The sequence below is a fragment of the Propithecus coquereli genome, unplaced genomic scaffold (genome assembly GCF_000956105.1).
Source record: "Propithecus coquereli isolate 6110/MARCELLA unplaced genomic scaffold, Pcoq_1.0 Scaffold210, whole genome shotgun sequence".
NCBI classification, from domain to species: Eukaryota; Metazoa; Chordata; class Mammalia; order Primates; family Indriidae; genus Propithecus; species Propithecus coquereli.
Window position 1 is genome coordinate 945219 of NW_012146079.1, and position 5452 is coordinate 950670.

General features: G+C 39.9%; 1 protein-coding gene across 6 annotated transcripts in view; it reads right to left on the reverse strand.

Annotated features, from left to right (window-relative positions):
* RGS7 (regulator of G-protein signaling 7) overlaps window positions 1-5452 on the reverse strand; it is a 446139-nt gene that overhangs the window by 265061 nt on the left and 175626 nt on the right. Inside the window, exon 1 of one of the 6 annotated variants that reach the window (XM_012644351.1) lies at window positions 1396-1530. The exons of the other annotated variants lie outside the window; for them this stretch is intronic. The gene's annotated coding sequence lies outside the window, so the exon portion shown is untranslated. Of the gene's footprint in view, window positions 1-1395; window positions 1531-5452 lie in introns of those variants that run through there. 6 annotated transcript variants of the gene reach the window in all.

Consider the following 5452-nt stretch of genomic DNA (forward strand, 5'->3'; position numbering starts at 1 on the left):
TTTCAAAAGTCTGTCTCTATTGATTGGCATTTTCTGGATATGTCATATAATGGAATCATACGTTACGTGTCTGGCTTCCTTTGCTTAGCAGAAGGCTTTTTAGGTTCATCCATGTTGTAGCTGGTATCAGTAGACTGTTCCCTTCTGCCCACAGACCCATATTTCTTTGTTCCTTTCTTCCTCGGAACCTCCCTCCCTTCTCTTTCTCTTTCTCTTTCTCTTTCTCTTTCTCTTTCTCTTTCTTTCTCTTCTTTCTCTTTCTTTTTCTCTTTCTTTCTCTTTCTCTCTCTCCTTCCTTCCTTCCTTCTCCTCCTTCTCTTCCTGTCTCTCTCTCCCCTGCCACTACTCTCTGTTTTTCCCAAATAGCATTCCATTGTAAGAATGGACCACATTTTATTTATCCATTTACCAGTTGTGACAGATATTTGCGTTTTTTCCACTTTGGGTCCACTCTAGACTCACTGAACTAGAATCTCTGGGGGCAGGACTAGAAATCTGCATTTTTGCAAGCTTTCCAGGAGATGATTATGCCCTCTAAAGGCAAGCCTACACACAGGCAGCTCTGAATGGAATCCTTAAGGCAAACAAGGGAAGGACACCTCTTTCATAGAATTAAACCACTTATTTATGTGAAATACTGTAATTGCTATGGTCTGAATGTTGTCTCTCTGCAAAAATTCATAGGTTGAAACTTAATCCCCAAAGTATTAAGAGGTGGGGCCTTTGGGAACTGATTAGATCGTGAGGGCAAAGTGTTCAGAAACGGGCTTAGTGCCCTTATAAAAGAGGTCTGAGGGAACTTGTTTGCCCCTTTGGCCCTGTGAGAACACAATGAGAAGGTACCATTTATAAACCAGGAAATGAACCTCTGCTGGTCACTTAAACTGCCAGGACCTTGATCTTGGACTTCCCAGCCTCCAGAACTGTGAGAAATAAATTTCTGTTGTTCACAAGCAACTCAGTCTACGGTATTTTGTTATAGCGATCTGAATGGATTAAGAATAATATACATATTTTGATAGCTTTCCAAGCTTGTTCTTGTAACAAATAGAAAAATAAAACAATTTTTTAAACAGATTACTTCTGGAAGCTGGACTACAGTGCTTACTGTTTAAAAAAAAATTCAAATTCTCATCCAAATTGACATGTACGTGCTTTCTGGTGCATATGTTGTTTATTTCTCTGGTCTCTATACCAAACCTCTCCTGCAAACATATCCATCATTTACACGTGTGTGCGTGCACTCTCTCTCACACACACACACACACACACACACACACACACACACACACACACATATGGTAGGTAGGACCCACTACTATCAATCTCACAGCCTGACAGCAAAGTCTGGCAAAAAGCCTTATAGGTAATAATTTGTAGACTATTATGACTTACTCAGAGGTTTAATCACCGAGGCAGCTTCATGAACCTACGTAAAAACCCTACCTTCCTTGGGAAGCCATAAATGCAGTGTTTCACTGGGCAGTACTGAGGCAGGGTGTTAACCTGCTGGGCCACTGCTTTCAGAGAGCCAGCCGTCCTCAGCAGACGTCTAATCATCTCTGCCAACGTGCTGTGCTGGACCCGCCTTGATAAGTGCTGTTTATCTGGCTGTATTTGCGAGATACCCGCGGAGGATGCTAAACTTGGGATTTGAAATCTGCTGTCCTCATGGCAGCAAGAAGCCTGCAGCACAGAGCTGACAGCCCGCCAATCCCACAGGCACGTGTTGGGCAAGGAGCCCTCCAACTCCATGAGGCTGCAGGAGCACAGCAAGGATCATGTCTCCTCTTCGCTCTACTATCCCCTTTTCTTCCTTAAAATCTTAACCTCTCAAAGGGCTGGCTGAAGTGAGTCAGGAGGTGTTGGCAGGGCAGGAGTGTGTGTGTGTGTGTGTGTGTGTGTGTGTGTGTATGAGAGAGACAGAGAGAGACAGAGAGACAGAGACAGAGACAGAGAGTTCCTTCCTTCCTCTCTGTTCCTGCTTTCCGACCTCTGGCTTGAGTGTCAGTTATAAATGGCAGAATTTGAAGGTAGAGACTTGGACCAGTAAGAGTTCCTTAAAAAGCCACGGAGGTGACATGAGAGAAAGTGTCCTCACCACCACTGGAAACATCCAACCTTTTGACAAGAGATTTCCAGTTTTAGATCAAGTTTGGATCAGATAGCCTTCAAGGTCTTCTGCCATTTAAAAAGTCTATGGTGCCATGATCTTACGTCCAATTTAATGAACACCGCTGATGGTGATTGTGTAACGAAGCTCATGCTTTTCTGGGGTATTTTGCTATCTTGCATATTTCCTGATATCCCTTCTCCATTTTGAGGGAGATACAAGTTGTGAGATCTTTCTCACTTAAGTTTTTCTTTCAGGGGAAAAGCAGTAGCACTTGAATCTCACAGTCTGGAAAGGATAAACCATTTTGATCTGTTGGCTGAAAGTAAAGTGAAGAGGTAACCACAACTTGGCTCTGGAGAGGGTGGGGGTGGCAGCTGAGGAAGGTTGAGGAAGGAAAAGCGAATACAGTCAGCCCTCCTTCCACATCCACGGTTATGCATCTTGGATTCAACTCACCAAGGATCAAAAATACTTGGAAAAAAATAACAATACAGTGATTTGAAAAAATACAAATTTTAAAAAACAATAAAGTACAGCCATTATTTACATAGGATTTATATTGCATTAGGTATTATAAGTAATCTAGAGATGATCTGAAGTATATTGGAGGATGTGTGTATGTTATTATAAATGCAAATATCCCACCATTTTATATAAGGGACTTGAGCACCCTTGAGTTTTGGTATACGAGGGGTGTTCTGGAACCAATCCCCTGCAGACACCGAAGGATGACTCTGTGCTCTAGGGTGAAGCACTTCCAGAAGCCACTGATGTAAGAGTAGAATAGGCACACAATGACTTCCTTATCCTTGCTCAATAAAAATGTGAGCATCAAAAGAAACATCTGGAAAACCTGAATCTATTACAAGAGCTAACTCTGATCATAAATGATTTTGGGACACAATTCCCACCCTATACTATATGGCAAAGTAAGAAAATAAGAAATTCTCTTCTTTTGCCCTAGGTCACTCATTGCCTTTCCAAAAAAAAAAAAAAATCATTTTTGTCTTAGTCCATTAAGGCTGTTATAACAAAATGTCATAGCCTGGGTGGCTTATAAACAACAGAAATTTTTTGCTTATAGTTCTGGAGGCTGGGTAGTCCAAGATCATTTGGTGTCTAGTGAGGACCCACCTCCTGGCTCACGGGCAGTGCCTTCTTGTTGTGTGGGCCCTAATCCCTTTCCTGAGGGTTCTACCTTCATGACCTAATCACCTCCCAAAGGCCCCGCCTACTAACACTCCTTGCTTTAGGGATGAGGATTTCAACGTATGACTTTTAACACTCAGACCATATAGCAATGCTCTTTTTCCTTTGTCTTATCGATAGTTAGATTTTGCCACTCTGATTGTACATTTTTTTTCATATTTGAAGCATCCCTGGTGTTTATAATAACCGCCTTCAGCCTGCCACGTGGAACTAACACAGACCACTCACAAGATTCCATTTTTCATCAAGGGCATCCTCCAGAAAGAAATTACCCACTGACTAGTCAGAGAAAGGTCCAGAGATTATTATAAAAATCAGGGAAGGCAATGAATAACCTGAAGAAATTAAATGTTCCCCATTATTTTCCCCCCACACTCATTTGTGGCCAATGTGATTATTCATTATCCACCTAAACTGCATAATGTAAATTAATTTCAGTGTGTTGTAAGGTTTGACCATCAGTACAGCTTGCTGTGATTAGCAAACCTTAACCTAAAGCGTTCACCTAAAAAGATTATTTTTTCAGTTTTGGGTGAACGTACTTGCTATATTAACTCAGGTAACTCACATTGCCTTTCTTTGTCTTTGTCTTCTACTGCCTATAAAATGTAACACATTTTTTCTTCTCTATGTTTTATAACTAAGGAAAACGAGAAAGTGGTCTGATAATGACAGACACAAATGATTCATGTAATCACACCACTACTTCCCGTAAATCACACAGTTTCAACATGTAATTTCTAATGCAGACTACCATGAAAGCATTGTAAATCATTTTCTCAAGCAATTCACAGGGTAACAGAATTTTGACACCCCTCCCCACCTTTTTTGGGGGCAGATTAAAAATCCCATCTAGATTAAGCTAAATATGTGTTATATATGTAAGAATCAACATAATACCATAGGAGGACTCAAAAATATGTTATTTTCTCACTTTACATTCCTTTTTTGCACCCTTCTCATTATCAATTTTTGTTCATTCCACAAATATTTATTGAGTGATGACTATTTTTCTAGGAAATATGTTAAGCATCACAGGTTCTCACTGTATCTATGTGCTGGAGACAGGATAACTTTACACGGACTATGTGGTTGTTTCACATTTTTATTGACTTCACTTCTATTTAGCCAGATAGTAATGAATTGATTGCACCGATAATTATGGCCAATATAAGTTAGAAACCCTTTTGTTTCCCTATGTAGGTCTTTCTTAATTTCTGACGGGTCAGGTCTTAATACCTGTTCCTAGTACTTAGCTCAGTGCTCCAGTGCCTGACACATAATAGGCTCAAATAAGAATTAGTTAAAATATAAATAACAATCACAATGCTCAATGACAAATAGCCCTTCCATCATGGTATGGGTATGACCTAGTGCAAGTCATTTCACCTGATGTTTTCTTCATTCATAAAATGATGGAGAGAGACAAGGCTGGTGGATCCCAACCAGTTGAGTCAAGAGTGAAGTTATTGTAAAGATATGAAAGTCCATATATATTCTAAGCTTGTGCAAAGGCTGAACACATTGTCATATAGATGTGTATATGCACAACACACAAAAAACAAACATAATAACAGTTTCACATATATGTATGTTTTTATGCCTAAGAAAACCAGTGTCATTTAAAAGCATTGTTGAATTTATAATAGTTTTTTGTCACTATGCATTTACTTAATGAGCACAAAAAGTACAATTACAACTACTTTGACATTCTAAAGACCTTCACACTCTTACAGGGCATTACTGGATTGGACTGGATTGGTTCCATCCAGCACAAATATCTGTGCTTCTAACTGAGCTCAAAGCAGAAAATATTCCTCAAGTGTTACATATACACACAGCAAACAATCAAATGGAAAGTGGAAAATATAGCCAATTAACTTCGTAAGTAGAAAATGTGAGCATTTTCTTTTTTACTAAAGCCACTCCATGACTTGCTATTTTATTGTGGCATTCCCCACCCCCCATGTTATGCAGACATGACCCTGTTTTCCAAAGCAAGTTCTAAGTTCTACACACAAATGACCCCTTTCCCTTTGGGCAGTAAGTGGCTGGACCATATCCTATAAGCCAGGGGTAGCTGTTAGTTAACATTTGGTTAACCACACCCATACCCATAGTGCAATG